The 27,818-nt window shown below is 36.5% G+C and overlaps 2 long non-coding RNA genes across 2 annotated transcripts; both read left to right on the top strand.

Annotated features, from left to right (window-relative positions):
• Positions 1-1,293: 1,293 nt before the first annotated feature.
• LOC139192215 (uncharacterized) lies at positions 1,294-3,969 on the top strand. Its single transcript, XR_011576178.1, has 5 exons — positions 1,294-1,617; positions 1,701-1,860; positions 1,966-2,034; positions 2,665-2,723; positions 3,716-3,969. It is a non-coding gene; the product is annotated as an uncharacterized lncRNA (long non-coding RNA).
• A 2,602-nt stretch (positions 3,970-6,571) lies between these two features.
• On the top strand, positions 6,572-11,185 carry LOC139192214 (uncharacterized). The gene is made up of 6 exons (XR_011576177.1): positions 6,572-8,305; positions 8,389-8,548; positions 8,654-8,722; positions 9,353-9,411; positions 10,404-10,583; positions 11,015-11,185. It is a non-coding gene; the product is annotated as an uncharacterized lncRNA (long non-coding RNA).
• Positions 11,186-27,818: the final 16,633 nt, after the last annotated feature.

Raw genomic sequence — 27,818 nt, 5'->3', positions numbered from 1 at the left:
TCCGGCAATCGCAGAGGTCACCGGCTCCGGACTCCGGTGAACCAAGATTGAAGGAAGAGAATATTCTGTCAACTTTGAAGGAATACGCTAACGGTGTCAGGTATCTTTAACGGCATATTCTATATTTTAACGGAATATTCCCTAACGTCGTTAGGGAATCCGTCAGTGTGTCGGGCAAGTGTTTGCGTGTGGGTCGCTCGTCTGGTCGTGCCTTGACCGGTGCGTGACGGCGCATGAGTGGTCGGAAATTTTTTCTAAAAATATGGGCATGTTCCTGAGGTTGAGTAGGTCACAGTGGTATATTCAAGTACCCCAATTGAGCAATGTATGAGAAGTTATTACCTAGTTTTGTTTATTTGCTTAAAAATAACGTTTAAATAGTTGTTTCGCATATAGGTGAGACATATCATGAGGATGAGCGTAGTCAAGTAAGGCTCGGGGGTTACGACCCTTCCACCTATCAGTGAGTGGGCTTTTGGTTTTCAATATATATAGTTGATATTTTCCCCAGAAAACTTAATTAAATGATTTGATACTTTGAAATGCAATGTCAAATGCTCTTTATGTTTAATTGTGCATTATTATGGTTATATATATATATATATATATATATATATATATATATATATATATTGTTGCTCGATGCTGTGGACGCTCATGTAAGTTTCAGGTGAGTATATTGATGGTAGTAATGGTAATGAGTATATTAGTACTGAGATGTATTTCAAGCAATTTATCCTGCACCCTGGTGTTAGTGCTCTGCCAAAGGACAGGGCTTAGTCTTCACGTGATTATTCACCTCCCACACCACACGCTCACCTTGGATCCAAGGCAGGTGCCAGCCTATCGTACAGACCACTTTAGGTGGTTCCGACTCGTAGGTGACTTGCAATACTTCATACAGCTTTCACGTGATCATATCACTTAAGCGTATTTATTTACACCTAGCATGTCGTACAGACCACATTAGGTGGTTCTAACTCGTGTGCAGAATTTGATTGATGAGTTGTGGACCCAGCCGTACAGGTCACTTTAGGTTACTCCGGCTGGCATACTATTTCATATTGATTTATTGCACCTGGCTTACTTATTCCTTCTTGAGATTTGACATGGTATATTCAGTGGATTGCTATTTTGAATATGATTTTGAGATATAATCGTATATGCTATTTTCTGGGAATTATACAGGTTTTACGGCGAGGGGTTATGTCACAGCCCGTTCCAAATTATTATATTCGTGGCTGTGAATGGACGAAATTGCCCTTAAGAAATACTAAATTTGTGAAGCTCAGGTTGCTAATTATCTAGGTTCCTAAGTTTGAAAATAAAATGGAATTTAATAAGGATGGAACTTAGATTTTTAGGTTAAAATGTTAAAGTTTGGTGTTTGGAGATTGGAATAAGGACCACGTGGGATCCCCACATCCCTCAAAACCCTCCTCATTTCCCGTTCACTGTCTTTCTCTCTCCTCCTTCACGATTTCTCACTCTCTCTGTCTCTCTCCTTCGAACTCACACGGACCACCACCAAAACCACCCTAAATCTATACCAACGTCAAGTTTGAGACCACCATTGGAATCCTGAGGACTTCACGATCACGTTGGTATCCATTTCAGGTAAGTTTTACTTCGGAAAACCTAGATTCTAAACTCCCCATGAAAGTGTACTGTTCATGAGATTTGAATTGGTTGATTTTTAGGACAATCCAAGCTCATAGTGAGCTTAGTGAGGTCCCAAGGAAGCTCGGAGTGCTTCGTTGGAAGTTTTTGGACGTAAGAACACGGAGATCGACAAGTTCAAAGTTTGGCCGGAGCTTTCGAAGCTTTTTCCGGCGAATCCCTGGCGAGTTAGGAGTCGAGGTAGGTATCAATCTCTTCGTCTCGTCAAGTACTACAACTTTCCTTTTTGTTTCACTCAATTGCGTTGAGTATTGAAGAAGTTATACTCATTTGAAAAATACCCAGTTTCCGGCGACCTCCGAGGCTTTCGAGGCAGTTTCCGGCCAAACCACGGCGAACTAGGTGTTTTGCAAGGTACCATTCTCTTTGTCTCTTCAAGGGCTACAACTTTCGTTTTTGAATCACTTGATTTCGTTGAGAAATGACAAAGTTATGGCAATTTGAAAAACTGTTCAGAAAACGGCCGCCGGAAAAACCAGTCCGGCGACCCAAGGAAGAAGAAGGTGCTACAGTAAAAATAAAAAATAAAAATAAAATTATTTTAAAAATATGTCGACGTCCGTGACGTCGAGTAGATCACTGTGGTATATTCATATACCTAAATTGAACACCGTATGAGAAAGTTATTGAAGATTGTTGGTTAGGTGTTCAAATAACGTTTTATAGTTTTCACATTTAGGTGAAAATGTGAATTGATGATCCGACCGTTGGATCATCACCAAACTTTGATACGTTATAGTACGTAATATTTGAGGATTATTGGAACTTACGGATTGGGAATCCGAGTTACGGATCTTCCGGAATTGGAATTGTAAGTCCATAATATAAAATGTTATCCTAGAGATATATTGTGGACCTCTGGAAGTTATGGATTTAAAATCTGAGTGGCAGATCTTCCGGATCGAACTACGTAGTGACGTATTTTATATAAGTTAAATATTCTATCGATATGAATTCTGAGGTTGGATTTGATTACTATTCTAGGCGGCGATCGTCGTGACGCCTTGATGTGTGGTGCTAGGGAGTTGTTGGATGAACTCCAGGTGAGTGGGCAGTTTTGTTTTCCGTATATATATATATACTTAACGTTTTCCCAGAAATTGAAAATGCATGAAAATATGTTTAAAATGAAATGCATATGAGTTATGTGGAAAAACGGGAAGTGAAATACCATGCATAGAATTGATATGAAAAGTATATAGAAATGTGAGTTGAAATGCCATGCATGAATTAATATATGATGCATATGTATGAATTGGTGCGGTGGACGCACAGGTAAGAATTGATTTATGATGCATATGTATGAATTGGTGCGGTGGACGCACAGGTAAGAATTGATTTATGATGCATATGTATGAAATGGTGCGGTGGACGCACAGATGAGTATTTAATTACTGTTATGATGATGATGATATATATTGAGCTCAAATCCTGCACCATGGTTTAGTGCTTATAGTATTCACCGCATCGCACGCTCGCCTTGGATCCAAGTAGATGCTAGTCGTACAGTCCACGCGGAGTGGGTACGACAGACCAGTCGCGAGAGTGTTAGTGAGATTCCGACTGGTGGGTGACCTTAGATTATGTGCACAGATGATTTATGAGAAGCACTAGAGCGTAACTTGTGTGCAGAAGGCCGGACGGGTCACAGAGGTGACTCCGGTAGAGTGATAATGATAGATTTTGAGCTCTAGGTTCAACCGTATAGGGCTATTAGAGGGCCTACGGTTGATTACTTTCTTGCACCTGATATGATTATGTTGATGCATTCATACCTTATTACTGTTGAGATGATGTGGCATGGCATAATTAATATGAGAAATGTTGAGATGACATGGCATGGCATGATTGATAAAGAGATAATGTTGAGATAGTAAAAATGAAGTTTTGAGAATATATATGTATATTTATATTTTACATTTCTGGGAAAGTATACAGGTTTTACGGAGAGGGGTTACAACGTTTTGAGAAATGTTTGGATTTGGAAAAGAATTGTTTTACTGACCCACTCAATTTTGGTTTTGCGCCCCTCCAGGTTCAGGAATCACAAAGGTGTGGTGACTACGAGGAATTCGACGGTGTTCTGACAGATTGGACAAAATTAGGACTCACCTTCGGGTGTATCAATTTAAATTGTATCTTAAAGCTTCCGTACTGTGCAAATGGTTACGTCACTCTCACGTGACGGCCAGCATGCCCTCCTTCGGGACGGGGTGTGTCAGTTGGTATCAGAGCATGGTTGCAATCTTGGACATCTTGAGAAGTTTATAGTGAATTCTGTCAGAACTACACCGCCTCGTAGCAAACCACGTAGTTAGAGGAATTTAGTCTCCCTGATTTAGCGGTTTGGGGGAAACTATGATTATGGTGATTCAGTATATTATCAAAATGGACATTTTAAGACGGGTTATGAGTTGAATTTGAATCACCTTATGAAATGATGAACCTGAGGGAGCGGAGTGACGGTTTAACCAATTGGAAAAGATGTTTCATATTATGCAAGTCAAAGGAAATTTCCTTCTGACAGGTGGGTCGAGACGACTACCTGGTTTTGGGTATGAATTTGCATCCTGGTGGAAACAGGAATGTTAATTGTTGTCACCAGAGGAATCAGCCGATTTAAAATTTTTTAAGGAAAAGTTTATCCCTCCGGCATTTATTGATGGTAGTAAACAAGAGTTTACAAATATGAGACAAGGAAGGTGATGATCGAGGGATATTATAGAAAGTTTTCAGACTTGCCTCGTTCCATCCAGATATTGTTGTTAATTTGGTGGAGGTGTTATGTTGTTTTAAGCTGGGTGGCAAAAAGGGAAGTGGTATTTTGGGTGACCACTATCCATTGTAGTTCTTATCAGGAGTATGCTAGATGTTGTTGAGCCTTGAGGACTCTGAGAACATGAGCAACGAGAATAAAGAAGAATAAGAAAAGAATGGGAATTAAAAGAAGACAATAAAGTTAATGATTCGTCATATCAAGAATATCGAAGGATTCAGAGCTTCGAAAGAAGTGAAGCTAGAGTTAATTCTTCCAGCTGAGGTTTTAATGTCGCTGGTCAGAGTAAAAGTGATGGATATACTGGTAATCCCAGATATTTGAGACAAGGTGTCTCGAGTAAAGGAAATGTACTTTGTGCAGCAGGTACAAAATTAACACTTTGGGAAATGTGAAATTAATGAATGTGTTTATGTGAACAGAAGGGACACAGAGTTGTGAATCGTCCCTAGAATCAGTTGTACTCAACAATTTTCCATGAAATCATAGTGTCGATTCAGCAGAGTTATGGATTTAGTAGTTTGGTCGGATTGACCGTGAGTACAGAGATATTTGATGAGTTATATGTTCAGCCTTACGGACCATGAGAAATGGATTTGACTGACACATGAGAAATTGGTGAGTTATAGGCTCGGCCGTGCCGACCACGCGGAGTGGATCCGGCCGACGTATTATTGAGATAAGAGTTGAATCAACCGTATTGGTCATTCTAGTTGACTTCGGCTGATATATTTCTTATTATGTATGATATTACCTAGAGAGTGGTAAATAAATGTAGTTGAGACGAGTGTATGTATTTTGCATTGAGTGACAAAATAGTAATGTTATATCTTTGTGAGTGGTTGCCTACTTATCGAGACAACGATGATTTATCAGTATTGCGGGCTGCAGACCGTAATATTAATAACTCATTCGTGGATTCGTTAAGCAAGCAACCCGGTAGATTATTTTATGTTAGTATTGTACTTATTTGGAATGCTTAATAATAATAGAATATATATTGTATCAGTTAATTCTGTTCCATTAGATTGGTTGGTTATAATTGTGACAAGACGAAATGTTATGGGAAACCAGTACTTTCCATCGATCTGGATGAACAGAGATTACTTTTGTAAGTATGCAAAGTGGATTGAGTTCAGCCATTATTTATGCTGTGAGAGCAAAGAGATTGTTTTCGAAAGGCTGTCAAAAATACTTAGCTCATGTGGTGCTAAATGATGTTGTTTGGAGTAGTGTGAATAATGTCGAAAGAGTTAGACTTTTCTTGATGTCTTCTCTGAAAGTATATCTGGATTGTCTTCAGGCAGAGATATGAGGTTCATTATTGATTTGTTGCCAGGTATAAATTTATGTTAAAGATTGGTTCATGATGAGTTAAGGGAATTGGAAATTCAGTTGAGAGAATTGGTTGATAAAAGTTTTATTCAACCTAGTACAACACTGTTGAGGAGCACCAGTTTGTGGGTGAGAAAGAAAATGGACTTTAAAGACTATTCCTTGATTATAGATAATGGAGTCGGGTAACGATTGAGAACCGTTATCCATGGTGATGTACTGATGTTTATTTAACCAACTCAAAAGTAATTGCGAAGATTCAAAGATTGAATTGAGATCTGGTTACTACCAATTGAATATTATAAGTGACGTTGATCATAAGATGGTTTTCTGGACTTGTTATAGTTTTTATGAAGTTTGGTGATGCTATATGGATACTCATGCTGTTTTATGAGTTATTGGATGAAGTATTCCAATAATGCCTTGATAAATTGATATCATTTCCATTGAAGATATTCTGGCATATTCTGAGCCAGAGCAGAGTATGTAAACGTATTAAGTCAATGAAGCAAAGATTGAGAGAACGTTAGTTGTATGCTAAGTTTAGCAAAAGCTAAAGTTAAATGGATCAAGTGGCATTCTAAAATTTGTTATGTCTGCTTAAGGTATTCAAGTGAATCCTTAAAGGATAGCAGAAATTGAGAATTTGGAACAACCACGAGTCGTAATTGAGATTTGGAATTTCTTAGCTTACCAGGCTATTTTGGATGGTTGTGAAAGAATTTTTAGTCATTGCTTTGTCATTAACGAGACTGATGAGAAAAGAGGTTATGTATGAGTGGGAAGGAATTGTAAGCAAAGGATTCAACAACTGAAGTATTTCCTCACTCATGCACGTATTTTAATATTCCCAGAAGATAGCGATAATTATCGGTATATGGTGATGTTACATTAAATGTTCTTGGATATGTACTAATGCAAATGTTAGGGTGATTGCATACGTTTCACGACAAATGGAATCTCATGAGATGAATTACCCTACTAGTGATTTGGAAGTCACGATTACCATCCTTGCTGTGAAGTTATGGAGACATTATATTTTAGTGAGAATGCAAGATTTTACAAATCAAAAGAGTCTTCAATATCCATTACTTGGAAGGATTTTGATATGAGGCAGCGAAAGTGAATTGTATTGCTTAATGAACATGATTGTACGATCAGGGTGATCGTAAAGTTTGTTCTAGCTGAAGCACTTGATAAGAAGACTGCAGTAAGAACTAATATCTAGTACGCTTGCCAAGATTATCTTCTTGTGGATTGGAAATCAACTAAAGTAAAGTTAAGAATGAAAGATCGAGAAGAAGTTATACTTGCTAAGTTTCAAGTTAGGCCTTTTGGTAAGGTCGTACTCGAGACTCAAATGGTATGTGGATACAAGAAAACAAAAAGTATGTGCCTAATGCTGAGGATTTGAAGCAAGCAAATATTGGACGAAGTTCACTGTTCAACTTCTGCAATATTCCGAAAGTAATAAGGTTTATCATACCATTTGACATTTTTATTGGTCAGCAGATTGAGGCAGAAAGAAATAAACCTTTGGATTGAGACAGCTATTTTCTATTTCGAAACGGAAATGGAAAGAGAATTGGATTACGGAACTGCTAAGTTTCTTAAGTATGTTGGTTGCGCAGTTTCCGAAGTGAAGCCATAAGGTTCATGAAGTGTGTCATGTGTGTGTTTTGTTGACTTGTGAATGGAATATTTCTGGGTAGAGAAAGATTCGATCGAGAAAGAGTTTTAGTAGACCCTGAGACTATGGATGAGTCTCCTCAAAGTATTCAGGTGATTAAGTTAACCTAAAAGTAACCAGGAATGACAAAAGACATCAACAGATGGATATGCCACTAATCGAGTATATAAGGTAAATGGTTTTATATTTTAGAAGTGTTCACCTTAGAAAAGTAGAATTTGGATTGGAAAAAGAAGGTTCTGAGAGTTAAGATAGAGTAAATGGTAAACGTTTTGTGAAGGAATCATTCAGTGGAAGAAAATTACGTGAGAGAAAAAGAATCGGATGAAAGAAACTTACCGAGGTTGGTATAAGTGTTGATGAATTGGTTGGTTACTGGAATTTCGGGGACGAAATTCTATAAGGAGGGAAGATTGTCACAGCCCGTTCCAAATTATTATATTCGTGGCTGTGAATGGACGAAATTGCCCTTAAGAAATACTAAATTTGTGAAGCTCAGGTTGCTAATTATCTAGGTTCCTAAGTTTGAAAATAAAATGGAATTTAATAAGGATGGAACTTAGATTTTTAGGTTAAAATGTTAAAGTTTGGTGTTTGGAGATTGGAATAAGGACCACGTGGGATCCCCACATCCCTCAAAACCCTCCTCATTTCCCGTTCACTGTCTTTCTCTCTCCTCCTTCACGATTTCTCACTCTCTCTGTCTCTCTCCTTCGAACTCACACGGACCACCACCAAAACCACCCTAAATCTATACCAACGTCAAGTTTGAGACCACCATTGGAATCCTGAGGACTTCACGATCACGTTGGTATCCATTTCAGGTAAGTTTTACTTCGGAAAACCTAGATTCTAAACTCCCCATGAAAGTGTACTGTTCATGAGATTTGAATTGGTTGATTTTTAGGACAATCCAAGCTCATAGTGAGCTTAGTGAGGTCCCAAGGAAGCTCGGAGTGCTTCGTTGGAAGTTTTTGGACGTAAGAACACGGAGATCGACAAGTTCAAAGTTTGGCCGGAGCTTTCGAAGCTTTTTCCGGCGAATCCCTGGCGAGTTAGGAGTCGAGGTAGGTATCAATCTCTTCGTCTCGTCAAGTACTACAACTTTCCTTTTTGTTTCACTCAATTTCGTTGAGTATTGAAGAAGTTATACTCATTTGAAAAATACCCAGTTTCCGGCGACCTCCGAGGCTTTCGAGGCAGTTTCCGGCCAAACCACGGCGAACTAGGTGTTTTGCAAGGTACCATTCTCTTTGTCTCTTCAAGGGCTACAACTTTCGTTTTTGAATCACTTGATTTCGTTGAGAAATGACAAAGTTATGGCAATTTGAAAAACTGTTCAGAAAACGGCCGCCGGAAAAACCAGTCCGGCGACCCAAGGAAGAAGAAGGTGCTACAGTAAAAATAAAAAATAAAAATAAAATTATTTTAAAAATATGTCGACGTCCGTGACGTCGAGTAGATCACTGTGGTATATTCATATACCTAAATTGAACACCGTATGAGAAAGTTATTGAAGATTGTTGGTTAGGTGTTCAAATAACGTTTTATAGTTTTCACATTTAGGTGAAAATGTGAATTGATGATCCGACCGTTGGATCATCACCAAACTTTGATACGTTATAGTACGTAATATTTGAGGATTATTGGAACTTACGGATTGGGAATCCGAGTTACGGATCTTCCGGAATTGGAATTGTAAGTCCATAATATAAAATGTTATCCTAGAGATATATTGTGGACCTCTGGAAGTTATGGATTTAAAATCTGAGTGGCAGATCTTCCGGATCGAACTACGTAGTGACGTATTTTATATAAGTTAAATATTCTATCGATATGAATTCTGAGGTTGGATTTGATTACTATTCTAGGCGGCGATCGTCGTGACGCCTTGATGTGTGGTGCTAGGGAGTTGTTGGATGAACTCCAGGTGAGTGGGCAGTTTTGTTTTCCGTATATATATATATACTTAACGTTTTCCCAGAAATTGAAAATGCATGAAAATATGTTTAAAATGAAATGCATATGAGTTATGTGGAAAAACGGGAAGTGAAATACCATGCATAGAATTGATATGAAAAGTATATAGAAATGTGAGTTGAAATGCCATGCATGAATTAATATATGATGCATATGTATGAATTGGTGCGGTGGACGCACAGGTAAGAATTGATTTATGATGCATATGTATGAATTGGTGCGGTGGACGCACAGGTAAGAATTGATTTATGATGCATATGTATGAAATGGTGCGGTGGACGCACAGATGAGTATTTAATTACTGTTATGATGATGATGATATATATTGAGCTCAAATCCTGCACCATGGTTTAGTGCTTATAGTATTCACCGCATCGCACGCTCGCCTTGGATCCAAGTAGATGCTAGTCGTACAGTCCACGCGGAGTGGGTACGACAGACCAGTCGCGAGAGTGTTAGTGAGATTCCGACTGGTGGGTGACCTTAGATTATGTGCACAGATGATTTATGAGAAGCACTAGAGCGTAACTTGTGTGCAGAAGGCCGGACGGGTCACAGAGGTGACTCCGGTAGAGTGATAATGATAGATTTTGAGCTCTAGGTTCAACCGTATAGGGCTATTAGAGGGCCTACGGTTGATTACTTTCTTGCACCTGATATGATTATGTTGATGCATTCATACCTTATTACTGTTGAGATGATGTGGCATGGCATAATTAATATGAGAAATGTTGAGATGACATGGCATGGCATGATTGATAAAGAGATAATGTTGAGATAGTAAAAATGAAGTTTTGAGAATATATATGTATATTTATATTTTACATTTCTGGGAAAGTATACAGGTTTTACGGAGAGGGGTTACAACGTTTTGAGAAATGTTTGGATTTGGAAAAGAATTGTTTTACTGACCCACTCAATTTTGGTTTTGCGCCCCTCCAGGTTCAGGAATCACAAAGGTGTGGTGACTACGAGGAATTCGACGGTGTTCTGACAGATTGGACAAAATTAGGACTCACCTTCGGGTGTATCAATTTAAATTGTATCTTAAAGCTTCCGTACTGTGCAAATGGTTACGTCACTCTCACGTGACGGCCAGCATGCCCTCCTTCGGGACGGGGTGTGTCAGTTTACTACTTTTGATAAACCAAATGGTCTTTGAAAAGCTTTGTTTTTGCCCACTCACACTTTCTGTTTTGCGCCCCTTCAGGTTCTAGTTAAGAGTGCTCGTTGGTGGCTCAAGAGGATTTCACGGCAGCTTTGACATATTATTACTAATGTAGGACCATATTTAGTATTGTATAATTAGGCCATCTCCAACCGAAGGGTCCAGAGGGCTAGAGGGCCGAAAATAGCCCTAAAACCGTCTCCAACCGAGGGCTAGGCCAGAGGGCTCTGGAATCTGGGAGGGCCCCACGGGATCGGAGAGGGCTGGAGGGCTGGCTGCTTTCGGCCAGCCAGCCAGCCCCGGGCTGGCTTATTTTTTTTTTAATGTTTTCTATTGCTGTCGGTTAAAACCGACAGCATTAAACAGGTTTTATTTTTTTTAATAGTTCTACTATTAGTGTCGGTTATAACCGACACTAATAGTTTGAATGTTTTTTAATACAACGGCTAGTAGCCGTTGTATTATTAGGCCTTTTTTTTTTTTTTAAACTTTTTTTTTTCCTTTTCATATTAATCAAATTTTGTTTCATATTTTTTTTCAATTCTATTTTACAAAATTTGTTTCAATTTTTTTTTAAATTCTATTTTTTTCCTATAACTTCTATTTTACAAAATTTGATTCATATTTTATTTCCTATAACTTCTATTTCACAAAATTTGTTTCATAATTTTTTTCAATTCTATTTTTTTCCTAGGCCATTTATACAACATTAAATTAAATTAAGTAACATGAAACAACATTAAACAATATGAAATAACATTAAATAACATTAACCAACATACAAATTATACAACATAAAAAAACATTTAACAACATGAAACTTAAACAACATTTTTAAAAACATTTAACAACATAAAACTTAAAAGCCTACTCCATGCTTCTTTTGGCCCAAAGATGTGCAACAAGATCCTGTTGTAGTTAAATTGTAGTTTTTAAATAATAAATTATGTTTGGCCCTATGGCCCTTTGGCCCTTGGTTGGAGACGGTTTTTTGTGACAGGGCTAAAACGAGCCCTCTGGCCCTCTGGCCCTCGGTTGGAGACGGAGGCAAATATGGCCCTGTACTGTTCATTAAAATATTAATATCTTGGAGAATCTTGGAGGGCCAGAGGGCTAAAACGAGCCCTCTGGCCAGCCATCGGTTGGAGATGGCCTTAGTATTCGCCTTGCTGGACTGCACTTAGACTACCTATGCTCTGGTTATGTGTAGTCACTTTTAATATCGCACTTTCACCTTATCTCATCTAGTGTTTAGTCAGTTGCTTCTTATATCTTTATTGCTTTCGCACTGTGCATATGGCTACGTCACCCTCACGTGACGGCCAGCATACCTCGAATTTAGGTCGAGGTGTGTCGGTTTGGTACCAGAGCCTAGGTTTGGTAGTTCTGCATATCTTGTGAATATTCTAATTATCTTGGTGTCTTCTATCAGAACTATGCCGCCTCGTAGAGAGCCACATCCTTCAGCTGAGCCTAGTTTCCTTAATATTTCTCAGTTAGAGGAAGCTTTAGCTAATACTATTTAGTCTTCGCTTCATCCTCCCCAAAGGACACCTCTGGAGACTGTGTATAATTTGATGGGTAATGAAGGACATGATGGAGCAGTGCAGTGACTCAATCATATTGAGAAGACTTTCCATGTGATGCAAAGTCAGGGGGGTCTTCCTCTTGATAGGTGAGTTGAGACAACTACTGTTGGAAATGTGCTCTAAAACCAATCATATGATGATACTTTATGAACATTTCACATGTTAAACTAATCTAGTTTAATATCAAGGGCAAAGATTATTGTTTTAAGTCGTCTCATATAAATGTAATATGCTTAAACGATAAGTCCAAGGAATATGTAATTAGGAGAATGTAATTTAAAGAAGTTACATTCATGAGACCATTCTCTTTCGTATACATATCCTAAACGTTCCTGATCATAGGATTGCCAATTGGGCATTGACAGTCCGTTAAGATCAGTACGTTCTGTGTCTTCTCTCAGGGAGAGTGACTGGTCTCGAGTCATTGGTGTGATTGACACCAAGACAAGCATGTAGGTGCTCAATAGAGAATGAGTCCACTAAACACGATCAACGAGGAGTTCTCATACTCATGTCACATGAGAACTCATGGTTGGGATAATGCAAAGTAGTCCTTTGACCTGAGGCATCATAGTTGTCTTGTGGTTAGGTCCTTGATCTTTGACTATGTCAAAGTCACTCTGTCAGAGGGTGTCCACAGCATAGTTGGGGTTAAGTCACTTAGCCATGGAGGCAAGTGAGTGCACAACAAGGGATCTCTAACCTTCAAACCGTTTGGGGGAGAATACTCTATGATATGATTAAGAATCTCTGGCTAGAGTATGAATGAGATTTAGGAAGTCGTTCCAAATCACATTCAAGGTAATCATATAAGTAAATGAATCACATTGGATAGTAGACATGATTAAACTATCAAACCAAACAATGTGGTCAAGAGTATTGTATTAGAGAAATACTGTATTGCATTGTAATCCTAAATTGAATAGGTTCTCCACCTCTTCTGATTAGCTTGGGTAACCATGACATACTGCTAGGTGTCACTCATGGTTTGTGGAAGCCCTAAACGTGTATAATCACTAAAGGGAGAATTGAAAGTAAGTTTCAATTCACAATCGATTTGAAAGAGTTCTAATCGCCCACTGCCTCGCTAAAAGGAACCTAATGGATCGTACACCGTGTAAGGTGGAGATTGAAAAAACAACGGAGATGAGTAAGGATAATTAAATGGTTTAATTATTTATGGCAAGGATTAATTAATATGTTAATTAATCAAACGAAGAAAGTTCGTTAAAGACCTCGGGTTAGTTTTGGGCCGCAAGGCCCAATGGGATTTGAATGTCAAGCCCATTAACTCAACTTGTATGACAACTTGAATAAACAAAGGGCTTGAAAGCCCAATAAACCCTTAAGGCCGGCCAAATAGAGGAGGGTAGTGAACTTGCTTTAATTGCAAGTTTGCCACTCCATTGTGAGGTGGTATAAAGGCAACTTTATAACCATTTCATCCTTAGGGTTTTCTTTCGGGGAAAGGATGAGAACACAATGCTCTCATTTTCTCTCTAAGAGGCCGGCCCCTTTGGAGGAGATTAGCTAGCAATCTCTCATCCTCCAAGGTCACTCATCTCTTATTCAAGTCCCTCCTTGGTGTGGAAAAATTAGAGGTTCTCAATTTTTGGAACTTGGAGAATCCTTTCTACCATCCTCCTCCAAGAAATCGATGGAACTAAGAAGCAAGGAATGAAGGCCCTCTCCTTGGGTGATTAGCCTTTGATTATGCAAAGAGAAATCAACAAAGGTATAAAATATCTCAACTCACTTTGTTCTTGAGTTGAGTCTTGGTTCACCTTTCTACTAGGCTTTGAATTTCATGGGTAATGTTTTGTTTTTGAGTGCATACAAGCATGATTCCGCCTTTAAATGTTAATTGCATGCCATAGATGTTGCTCAAATGAACATGTTTTTCACAAAATTTCCTTCAAGTGGTATCAAGAGCCTAGGTTCAGTAGTTGGTGAATCCTTTTGGGTTTTGTATTTTCATAGTCTTTGATTTGAATGTTGTAATTGTTACAAGCTTTATTCTTGCTTCTTTGAATGTAAATTTTGTTAGAAAATTTGCCATCTCAAATGTTGTAGATGTAGTTCATATGAGCATGAATTTTGGAGCTAAAATTTGGTGCCATGTTTTTGGGGAAATTCGGCCAAATCCAAAGGATGGATTTTTGGGTTCATGTTTGTCTTGTTAAAAGTGTTTTAAAGTGACATTAGGAACCCCTAAGTACCCTAGTATGGTAATATGTTTTTCCCCTAAGTTTGAGAGTTTTTGGGGTGTCTTTGGGTGAAAAATGTTCATGGAGCTCTTATGGGTTTTCATGGATGTTCTTCATTGTTCTTGTTATGTTTTTTGGCAAGAACAAAAAGGTTGGGTATTTTGATTCAAAAGTTTTGGTTGTTGAATAAAGTTTTTGTTTGTGATGGATGGTTTGAATTTTCAATAAATACCCATACCAATCACTTACACCTTTTCCTTGTTTCAAGGAACCATGTTTTATGGAAATCTACTTTTTCAAACCAACCCATCACCTTTTCAACCCATCACCTTCCACTTTGTTGAAAAATTCAAAAGTTTTTATGACACCATCACTCTCACCAACCGGCCACCCTATTAAAATAGGGTACTTTTGGGGCTTTTATGCAATTACATAAAGTTTTGATACTTTTGTGTATTTGTACTTTGACCCGAAAGTTTAGTTTTTTACGTAAAGGCCCAAAAACACTAAAGGACAAATTGTTTTGCTCCTTTAATGAAGTTTTTGTATTTGATGAAATTTTTGGGTTCTAGTTGTAATTACATGAAGTAGTGGACTTTTGTGTTCTTACAAAGTGACCTCAAAAGTTTGCATTTTACAACATAGCCCAAAAAGTTGAGGTTATTGCATTTTGGCCCAAATTAGTTGAGAACAAAATAGTTTTGTATCTTTAAATGAGAATTGGATTTTCATTTCATTTAGCTCCATTTAAATCAATTCTATGGAAACAAAAACCAAATGAAAATGTTGCATTCAAGTTTAATTAGTTAAAGCGTTAATTAATTAAAGAAATGATGATTATGAACCTAAGCCTACGATAATTGAGCTATGTGAAAGGCTGCCTCAAATTTGTTTGAACCATGGGAATGTGTAGATTAGATTTTGGTTGTAATTTGATATGATCAAATGTTGTAAAAGAGTATAAGCTCTTCTTTACTTTAAAGTAATTTGTTTTGATCAAATGTTTTAAAAGAGCATAAGCTCTTCTTTACTTTGAAGTACTCCTTTCTTGTTTTTTGATATGCATGAAATTGGAGTAGTTGGGTCCAACGCCTAATAGGAAAAACACGCCTTAATATGATTAAACGCGTAACTAAAATCAATCACCATCCCTAGACCAAGATTCAACACTAGGCTCGTGTTGGATCTAATCAAAGGTTCATAGTCATCCTAAGGCCCTAAGGCAACTATATAGTCCATCAATGAATGCAAATCTTATGTTAGTAGTACCATATACTCTTGCTTTAAAAACCATTTTACAAGCATAGTGGGAGTATTATATACAACTAAATCAATCACATGGACCAATAGTTATAATAGGACCAAATTGTTTTAATAAGATTAAAATGCATGCTTATATGTGATGAGACCTAAAACCCTCAACCAAACCATTATTAAGTTGATAAGCGTGAGAGTGCTTTGAACACTCTTTCGTGGCCTTCCACCGTGGTAGGCTCCGATCGTTTGTGACTCGTACACCGACTTCACCCTATCATGGGGGAGTACAAAGTGCGTGCTTACACTCAAGAGGAGTTCTATATGCATACATGATGTTGTGATGGTAGGCAACGAGAATGACCAACATCATATCATTGTGAGGTTGTTCTTGAACCCCTACTCGAACTTGCATGATGGGAATGACTTAACTAAGTGCAATGGAGCCAACATCATATCATTGTGAGGCTTCATTCTTTAGAGGCCAAATAAGATGGGTACTTGCAAGAGATGCAAATGAGTAAGCGTACTCTCTCATTATTATTGATGCTAGCCAACATCATATCATTGTGAGGTGGGCTTGGTAATGATGAGTCTCCCATACCCTACTAAGAGTTTCCTCCAAAACTCTCGAATTCCGATGAGGGATATGGAATTTTCCAAAAATAGTGGGTGGTGCTATTTGATCTAAAGACCCGGATCAAATGGCTTAAAATCAATTTATATTCGTTATGTATTTGTTTACCAATATATTTGCAAACGCTATCCAAAAACTTGACAAAGAAAAGCCGAAAGCTTTAGTTTTCGGACTTGGTACTACAATCCTATAGATTGTCTATAATGGCTTGTATATGTACCTAAGTAATCTCATCCTCACAATCTTCCTATTGATAATGTATCATTGGAAGAACATGTTAGATAAGTCTATCATAAAGAGGACAACACTTTTAATGTCATAAATCTTCAATTACAAATTGTTGTATGAAGAAATAAGAGTTGCTTTGAACAACCCTTAGCTAACGCAAACATTAGTGCTCGTTTCTTTGTTACATGAACAAGGAACTTAAGAAGTAAGCACAAGGACATGGACACTTTGTGTGCCAAGATTCTTCACTTACAAATTGTTGTATGAAGAAATGAGAGTTGCCTTGAACAACTCTTGAAAGTTTGTAATTATGTTTAGAACATAATGGTTGGTTGACAAAAATAGTCCATCAACATGGACTTATGATGATTTTGAATCATTGAGTGTTGAAGTGTTAAACCACTTCTAGAGATGGAAACTAGGCAAGGACTTCACCTTTGTGTCCCTATCCAAATGGTTCACTAAGTTTATTGTAAACTATAAAGTGAACAATAACCACATGCTCTTCAAATCATTTGATGTGTATAACACAATTGAAATAAGTTTCAAAAGAGATAGTGGGAGTTTAGGGACCATGACTATTGTAGTCAAAGGAGAAGTCAAATGAAGAAGGGGAAATAACTCCAAGGGAACAAACTTTCTTTATGAAAAGATGGACATTGGAAGGGGTATTTGCAAGAAATGTCTTGCAAGTGTCAAGAACACACCTTTCGAAGGCGTTGTGAATTGTTCTTGAAAAGTTCAAAACAATTGGTTCTTCTACTTGAATGCTTGATTCCGTATTAGTAACTATGTTTTACAATTGTTGTAAAAGTGTGGCTAATAAGAAGTAGAAGATTAATGAGAGAAGAGAAAGTACTTCACATTCGGAATGTGAATCAAATGTAGATCTCTGCGAAAGTAGATCATACTTACTTCCTCATATGAACTACCAAAGAAATTCGAAAAACCAAAGATTGTCTTTACATTCCAATTTTAAGGAACTTAATTCCATCACTATGAGAGATGGATGAATGTTTTGTTTGACAAAACATTGTTCTTTATTAATGAATGATTAGATTATTGTAATCTAATTGATTATCTCTATAGTAGAGATGATATGGTAGTGTTAACTGTTTAGAATATAATGATGCTTAAAACCCAAACGGTTGCAAGGTAGTGACTAATCCCAACTGAGTTGTGATACCTCTAAAACATAAATTACGAGTTGGTCATAGATGGATGCTTTGGATCTTTAGATCCGGATCCAACGCCTTCTTGTTAAAATTGTATAGAGGCAAAATGTTTGAATCTTTATTCTTTTGGAAAGGAAGAAAGAATCAGAAAGTTGTTGAGGTTAATTCACTTAGATGTTAGTGGCACTTGTTCACAACATAATACTACTCATGTTGTATGACATTCACCGAAGATCGCTCTCGGTTGGACTATCATTTATTTTGAATAAACACAAGTTCGAATACTTTGCAAAAGGTTTCAAAGAATTCAAGAAATGTAAGTTGATGAGTAAGATGTCTAAAGTATTTACCTCCTTAGATTTGATCCAAGGAAAGGTAACACTGTAGAACAGTTTCCTTGAAAGATATCAAGGAAAGAAGCATCATAAGATAATGGATTTCTCCATTAAGAGAAGAACGTACTCAAATAAGATTTAGTTCGTTGGATGTTATCAATTACCCATATATAAGATATACACTTCTAAGACAATATGATTGTCAATTAGAAGATCTTCCAAAATTTTCATGACTCCATAGGATGTAGTTGGAAAGAAAGACAAATCTTAATCATGTTAAGATTTGGGGTTGTGTGCTAATAAGCAATATTTGTTTAAAGAATTATCTTGTGGGTATCCTTAAATTAACATTTGGATATCACTTCTATAAACCAACTAACAAATGTTGTTTGTTGGGTAGTTCATTGTAATCCTACACTAGGATTTGCCTAAGATAGAGCAAATGAACGAGGGATAGAACTCAAAGAATGGGTTCTTTGAGAGACAAGATAGTGATAAACAAATATAACAACCTAGTTCCCATACCACAAGCTCCAAGGTAGTCGAGAAGGATTTATAAACTGTCTCAGTTGAATGGTTTGAACTTTATGATTATGTCATAGAGTTACACCTCTTAATTTGAAAGAAATAAGAATGAAAATCCTTATGACTACATTGAGTGTATATACGACATATACTCAAGGAAATGGTAAAGTACCATTTGACCCGAAATAATGAAACCTTTGTAGCTAATTGGTAGCTTAAAGTGACTACAATCAAAGAGATTGGTTGACTTTGAAGAAACCATCTTTAACGTAGTCTTGATTTCAATTAATTCGAAGATTGCTAGCTACAACTAAATGGTGATTCACTGTTTGGACATAATATGGGTTTCCGAAACCATTATTAAGATAGTCTTGATAATATATGTCTAAAACTATGAATCACAAGACATGTAAGTTGTAGAGATCCATCCATCATGAATCTTAGCAAGCTAGTGGGAGCTATAAGCGTCTTATGAGAGAAAAGATCAAATCGTTTGATTTCTCATAAAGATGTAAATGAATCTTTTGTTTACTACGTTTACAAAAGATTAGTGGGAGTTAATCATGTTCCTAAATTTGAATATATATACACACACACACACACACACAGATATATATATATATATATATATATATATTAATTTTGGAAATGAAAAGAATACTTCTTCGTTAAAGTTATGACTTTAAACATTCTATAAAGATAGAATGGATATGGGAGACATAGTCTATATACATGGGATGGAAATCTACAATGACAGATTTCAAGATATAATTGGATTATATTAATCCCTAATAATAGAAAAAAGATGCTAGGAAGTTTCTCATATGATGATAAACTTCAATCAGAAGAACAACTCTAGTGAGACTGGGAGGTAGCTCTTCTCAAAGGGAACGTACCCTTTGACTCCCAAAGAAATAATGCGTAAATAGAATCCTTTATGCATACGCAAAAAGGTGATTTACGTATTTCATATTGTATGAAAAACGTTGATATGAGTTGTACCAAGATTAGTACAAGACTATATCAATGCAAGCCCAGGATCAGAACCATGGCAACTGTCAAGTGAATCCTTAATTATTTGAGAAATAATAAAGGATGGATTCCTCAAGAATGAGGAAGAATTAGAGTAACGTAATGGAAGCGTAAATGTATTAGATTATGAATCTAATCCATTATTGGATGTTTCTTCATTGTGAATGAAGAGATAATCAGATATCTCTTTATTATGACTAAAGAGATATTTGGATGGAAACATTAAAAGTAATGACTTTAGTATGTTCCATTATGAATGCAAAATATATTGCCATATACAAGCTTACAACAATGTTGTTTGGATGGGAAAGTTCATTTATGAACTCTCTATTCGATTCCAACCAGAAAGTATCTCCAGTGTACCGACACTACGACATTAATGGGGCGATAGCTCAAGCCAGGGAATCACGGTCTCATCAAGATCCGAACTCAAATAAGAGACTGAACCACATGATTGAGAATCATGTATAATGGTGACGTCGTTATTCTCAAGGTTGCTTATATGGATAACATATAGATATCCATTACCTAGGTCTACTAATCAGCCATTTTTCAAATGACTACAGAAGAGGTATCATCATTGATGGCCAAGCTGATTGGCTCTAGTGCAAGTGGGAGATTGTTGGAAATGTGCCATAAAACCAATCATATGATGATACTTTACGGACATTTCACATGTTAAACTAATCTAGTTTAATATCAAGGGCAAAGATTATTGTTTTAAGCCATCTCATATAAATGTTATATGCTTAAACAATAACAAGGAATATGTAATTAGGAGAATGTAATTTAAAGAAGTTAGATTCATGAGACCATTCTCTTTCGTATACATATCCTAAACGTTCATGATCATATGATTGCCAATTGGGCATTGACAGTCCGTTAAGATCAGTACGTGCTGTGTCTTCTCTCAGGGAGAGTGATTGGTCTCGAGTCATTTGTGTGATTGACACCAAGACAAGCATGTAGGTGCTCAATAGAGAATGAGTCCACTGAACATGATCAACGATGAGTTCTCATACTCATGTCACATGAGAACTCATGGTTAGGATAATGAAAAGTAGTCCTTTGACCTGAGGCATCATAGTTGTCTTATGGTTAGGTCCTTGATCTTTGACTATGTCAAAGTCACTCTGTCAGAGGGTGTCCACGGCATAGTTGGGGTTAAGTCACTTAGCCATGGAGGGAAGTGAATGCGCAACAAGGGATCTCTAACCTTCAAACCATTTAAAGGAAGAACATGTTAGATAAAGTCTATCATAAAGAGGACAACACTTTTAATGTCATAATTCTTCAATTACAATTTGTTGTATGAAGAAATAAGAGTTGCTTTGAACAACCCTTAATCAATGCAAACATTAGTGCTTGTTTCTTTGTTACATGAACAAGGAACTTTAGAAGAAAGCACAAAGGCATGGACACTTAATGTGCCATGATTCTTCACTTACAAATTGTTGTATGAAGAAATGAGAGTTGCCTTGTACAACTCTTGAAAGTTTGTAATTATGTTTAGAACATAATGGTTGGTTGACAAAAATAGTCCATCAACATGGACTTATGATGATTTTGAATCATTGAGTGTTGAAGTGATAAACCACTTAACGAGACAGAAACTAGGCAAGGACTTCACCTTTATGTCCCTATCCTAATGGTTCACTAAGTTTATTGTAAACTGTATGATGAACAATAAACACATACTCCCCAAAATGTTTGATGTGTTTAACACAATTGAAATAAGTTTCAAGAGAGATAGTGGGAGTTTAGGGACCATGACTAATGTAGTCAAAGGTGAAAGTCAAATAAAGAAGATAAAAATAACTCCAAGGGAACAAACTTTCTTTATGAAAGGATGGACATTGGAAGGGGTATTTGCAAGAAATGTCTTGCAAGTGTCAAGAACACACCTTTCGAAGGTGTTGTAAATTGTTCTTGAATAGTTCAAAATAGTTGGTTCTTCTACTTGAATGCTTGATTCCGTATTAGTAACTATGTTTTACAATCGTTGTAAAAGTGTGACTAATAAGAAGTAGAAGATATATGAGAAAAGAAAAGGTACTTCACATTCGGAACGTGAATAAAATATAGATCTCTGCGAAGGCAGATAGTACTTACTTCCTCATATGAACTACCAAAGAAATGTTGGAAATGTGCCCTAAAGCCAATCATGTGATGATACTTTACGGACATTTCACATGTTAAACTAATCTAGTTTTACATATAAAAGGCAAAGATTATTGTTTGAGCCGTCTCATATAAATGTTATATGCTTAAACGATAAAGTCCAAGGAATATGTGATTGGGAGAATGTAATCTAATGAAGTTAGATTCATGAGACCATTCTTTCGTAGACACATCCTAAATGTTCCTGATCATAGGATTGTTAATTGGGCATTGACAGTCCGTTAAGATCGGTACGTACTATGTCTTCTCTCAGGGAGAGTGATTAGTCTCGAGTCATTGGTGTGTGTGACATCAAGACAAGTACGTAGGTGCTCAATAGAGAATGAGTACACTGAACGTGATCAACGAAGAGTTCTCATATTCCATGTCACATAAGAACTCATGGTTGGGATAATGCAAAGTAGTCCTTTGACCTAAGGCATCACAGTTGTCTTGTGGTTAAGTCCTTGATCTTTGATTATGTCAAAGTCACCCCCTCGGGGTGTCCACGGCATCGTTAGGGTCAAGTGACTTAGCTATGGAGACAAGTGAATGCGCAACAAGGGATCTCTAACCTTCAAACAGTTGAGGGAGAATACTCTATGATATGATTTAGAATCTCTGGCCAGAGTATGAATGAGATTAGGGAATGCGTTCCAAATCATATTCAAGTAAATCATATAAGCACAAGATTCACATTGGATAGTAGACATGAACAAATAAACTATCAAACCAAACAATGTGGTCAAGAGTATTAGATTAGAGAAAGACCGTATTGCATTTGTAATCCCGAACTGAATAGGTTCTCTAACCTCTTCTGATTAGCTTGGGTAACCATGACATGCTGCTAGGCGTCAACCATGGTTTGTGGAAGCCCTAAACGTGTGTAATCACTAAAGGGAGAATTGAAAATAGTTTCAATTCACAATTGATGTAAAATGGTTTTAATCGCCCACTACCTCGCTAAAAGGAACCTAATGGACCGCACACCATAAAAGGTAGAGATTGGAGATTAAACAGAAATGAGTAAGAATGATTAAATGGTTTAATCATTTATTTATGGCAAGGATTAATTAATATGTTAATTAATCAAACGAATAAGTTCGTTAAAGACTTCGGGATAGTTTTGGACCTTAAGGCCCAATGGGCTTCGAACGTCAAGCCCATTAACTTAAGTTGTATGACAATTTAATGAATAAAGATTAATTAAAGCCCAAAAGCCCAAAAATCCCAATATGGCCGGCCATAGTGTGATGAATTAGGGTTTTGGTTATATAGTCACTTAAAGAAGTGACTATATAAATGACTTTATAGCCAAATATTCATTAAGGATTAAAAGGGTTTATTTTTGGGGAAAATTGGTGAGAATTGTCTCTCCATTTCTCTCTAAAGAGGCCAACACCTTGGAGGGTACATCTAGCAATCCTAACAACTCCAAGGTCACTCATTTCTTCTACAATCTAACCTTGGTGAAGAGACTTAGAGGTTCTCAATTTTGGGAACTTGGAGAACCTATTTTTCCATCCAAATCCATGGATCTAAGAAGCAAGGAATGAAGGCCCTATCTCTTTGGGTGATTAGCCTTTGCTTATGCAAAGAGGAATCCACAAAGGTAAAAATTTCAACTCACTTTGTTTTGAGTTGATTATTGGTTCACCAATCTACTAGGCTTTGAATTTCATGGTAATGTTTTGTTTTTGGGTGCATACAAGCATGATTCCGCCTTTAATTGTTAATTGCATGCTATATGATGTTGCTCAAATGAACATGTTTTTCAAAATAATTCCTTCAAGAAATTGGAAAAACCAAAGATTGTCTTTACATTCCAATTTTAAGGAATTTAATTCCATCACTATAGTAGAGATGGATGAATGTTTTGTTTGACAAAACATTGTCCTTTATTAATCAATGATTGGATTATAGTAATCTAATTGATTGTCTCTATAGTAGAGATGATATGGTAGTGTTAACTGTTTAGAATATAATGATGCTTAAAACCCAAAAGGTTGCAAGGTAGTGACTAATCCCAACTAAAGTTGTGATACCTCTAAAACATAAATTACGAGTTGGTCATAGATGGATGCTTTGGATCGTTAGATCCGGATCCAATACCTATTTGTTAAAATTGTATAGAGGCGAAATGTTCGAATCTTTATTCTTTTGGAAAGAAGAAAGAATCACAAAGTTGTTGAGGTTAATTCACTTAGATGTTAGTGGCACTTGTCCACAAACATAATACTACTCATGTTGTATGACATTCACCGAAGATCACTCTCGGTTGGACTATAGTTTATTTTGAATAAACACAAGTCCGAATACTTTGCTAAAGTTTTCAAAGAATTCAAGAAATGTAAGTTGATGAGTAAGACGTCTAAAGTATTTACCTCCTTAGATTTGATCCAAGAAAAAAAAAAACACTTTAGATGAGTCTCCTTGAAAGATATCAAGGAAAGAAGCATCATAAGATAATAAATTTCTCCATTAAGGAGAAGAACGAACTCGAATAAAATTTAGTTCGTTAGATGTTATCTATTACCCATATATAGGATATATACTTCTAAAACAATATGATTGTCAATTAGAAGATCTTCCAAATTTTTCATGACTCCATAAGATGTAGTTGGAAAGAAAGACAAATCTCAAGCATGTTAAGATTTGGGGTTGTGAGCTAATAAGCAATATTTGTTTGATAACAATCTTGTGGGATATCCTTAAATTAACTTTTGGATATCACTTCTATAAACCAATTAACAAATGTTGTTTTGTTGGGTAGTTCATTGTAATCCTACAATGTGATTTGCCTAAAAGCAAATGAACAAGAGATAGAACTCAAAGAATGGGTTCTTTGAGAGACAAGAAAGTAATCAACAAATATAAACGACCTAGTTCCTATACCAAAAGCTCCAAGGTAGTCGAGAAGGATTTATAAACCGTCAAAGTTGAATGGTTTGAACTTTATGACTATGTCATAGAGTTGCACCTCTTAATTCGAAAGAAATAAGAATGAAAATCCTTATGACTACATTGAGTGTATATATATGATATATACTCAAGGAAATGGTAAAGTACCATTTGACCCGAAATAATGAAACCCCCTTAGCTAATTGGTAGCTTAAGGTGACTGCAATCAAAGAGAATGGTTGACTTTGAAGAAACCATCTTTGACGTAGTCTTGTTTTTCAATTAATTCGAAGATAGCTAGCTACAACTAAATGGTGATTCAATGTTTGGACATTATATGGGTTTCCAAAACCATTATTAAGATAGTCTTGATAATATATATGTCTAAAACTATGAATCACAAGACATATAAGTTGTAGAGATCCAACCATCATGAATCTTAGCAAACTAGTGGGAGCTATAAGCATCTTATGAGAAAAGGATCAAATCGTTTGGTTTCTCATAAAGATGTAAATGAATCTTTTGTTTACTAGGTTTACAAAAGGTTAGTGGGAGTTAATCATGTTCCTAAAATTTAAATATATATGATATATTAATTTTGGAAATGAAAAGAATACTTCTTCATTAAAGTTACAACTTTAAAACATTATATGAAGATAGAATGTATATGGGAGTTAATCATGTTCCTAAAATTTAAATATATATGATATATTAATTTTGGAAATGAAAAGAATACTTCTTCTTTAAAGTTATGACTTTGAAACATTATATGAAGATAGAATGTATATGGGAGATATAGTCTATATACATGGGATGGAAATCTATAATGATATATTTCATGATATAATTGGATTATATCAATCCCTAATAATAGACAATAGATGCTAGGATTAGAAGGACAACTCTAGTGAGACTAAGAAGTTGCTCTTCTCAAAGAGAACGTACTCTTTGACTCCCAAAGAAATAATGCGTAAATAGAATCCTTTATGCATACGCATAAAGGTGATTTATGTATTTCATATTGTATGAAAAACATTGATATGAGTTGTACCTAGAACGGTACAAGACGATATCAGTGCAAGCCCAGGATCAGAACCATGACAACTGTCAAGTGAGTCCTTAAGTATTTAAGAAATACTAAAGGATAGATTCCTCAAAGAATGTGGAAGAATTAGAGTAACGTAAAGGAAGCGTAAATGTATTAGATTATGAATCTAATCCATCATTGGATGTTTCTTCATTATGATTGAAGAGATAATCAGATATCTCTTTATTATGACTAAAGAGATATTTGGATGGAAACATTAAAAGTAATGACTTTAGTGTGTTCCATTATGAATGCAAAATATATTGCCATATAGAAGCTTACAACAATGTTGTTTGGATGGGAAAGTTCATTTATGAACTCTCTATTCGGTTCCAACCAGAAAGTGTATCTAGTGTACTGACACTATGACACTAATGGGGCGATAGCTCAAGCCAGGGAATCAAGGTCTCATCAAGGTCCGAACTCAAATGAGAGACTGAACCACATGATTGAGAATCAGGTATAATGGTGACGTCGTTATTCTCAAGGTTGCTTCTTTGGATAACATATAGATATCCATTGTCTAGGCCTACTATTCAGCCATTTATGAAATAACTACAGAAGAGGTATCATCACTAATGACCAAGCTGATTGGCTCTAGTGCAAGTGGGAGATTGTTGGAAATGTGCCCTAAAACCAATCATATGATGATACTTTACGGACATTTCACATGTTAAACTAATTTAGTTTAATATCAAGGGCAAAGATTATTGTTTGAGCCGTCTCATATAAATGTTATATGCTTAAACGATAAGTCCAAGGAATATGTGATTGGAAGAATGCGATCTAAAGAAGTTAGATTCATGAGACCATTCTTTCGTAGACACATCCGAAACGTTCCTGATCATAGGATTGCCAATTGGGCATTGACAGTCCGTTAAGATCAGCACGTGCTGTGTCTTCTCTCAGGGATAGTGATTAGTCTCGAGTCATTGGTGTGTGTGACATCAAGACAAGTACGTAGGTGCTCAATAAAGAATGAGTTCACTTAACACGATCAACGAAGAGTTCTCATATTCATGTCACATGAGAACTCATGGTTGGGATAATGCAAAGTAGTCATTTGACCTGAGGCATCATAGTTGTCTTGTGGTTAAGTCCTTGATCTTTGATTATGTCAAAGTCACTCCATCAGGAGGGTGTCCACGGCATAGTTGGGTTAAGCCACTTAGCTATGGAGGTAAGTGAATGCGCAACAAGGGATCTCTAACCTTCAAACCGTTTGGGGGAAAATACTCTATGATATGATTTAGAATCTCTGGCCAGAGTATGAATGAGATTTGGGAAAGTCGTTCCAAATCACATTCAAGGTAATCATATAAGCACACAAATCACATTGGATAGTAGACATGAATAAACTATCAAACCAAACAATGTGGTCAAAAGTATTGTATTAGAGAAAGACGTATTGCATTTGTAATCCTAAACTGAATAGGTTCTCTACCTCTTCTGATTAGCTTGGGTAACCATGATATGCTGCTAGGTGTCACTCTTGGTTTGTGGAAGCCCTAAACGTGTATAAACACTAAAGAGAGAATTGACAGTAAGTTTCAATTCACAATCGATTTGAAAGAGTTTTAATCGCCCACTGCCTCGCTAAAAGGAACCTAGTGGATCGTACACCGTGTAAGGTGGAGATTGAAGAAACAACGGAGATGAGTAAGAATAATTAAATGGTTTAATTATTTATGGCAAGGATTAATTAATATGTTAATTAATCAAACGAATAAGTTCGTTAAAGACCTCGGGATAGTTTTGGACCTTAAGGCCCAATGGGCTTCGAACGTCAAGCCCATTGACTTAAGTAGTATGACAATTTAATGAATAAAGATTCATAAAGGCCCAAAAGCCCAAATCCCTTATGTGGCCGGCCATGTGTGTTGAATTAGGGTTTTTGGTTCGTTAGGTCATTTAAAGAAGTGACTATATAAAGAACTTTATAGCCTAAAATTCATTAAGGGTTCTTTTGGAGAAAATTGGAGAGAACATATCTCTCCTTTTCTCTCTAGGAGGCCGGCCCCCTTGGAGGGATTAGCTAGCAATCCCACTCCTCCAAGGT

The sequence above is a fragment of the Malus domestica genome, chromosome 15 (genome assembly GCF_042453785.1).
Source record: "Malus domestica chromosome 15, GDT2T_hap1".
NCBI classification, from domain to species: domain Eukaryota; kingdom Viridiplantae; phylum Streptophyta; class Magnoliopsida; order Rosales; family Rosaceae; genus Malus; species Malus domestica.
Note: the sequence above shows the minus strand (reverse complement) of the source record. Positions and strands in the feature narration are given on the sequence as shown.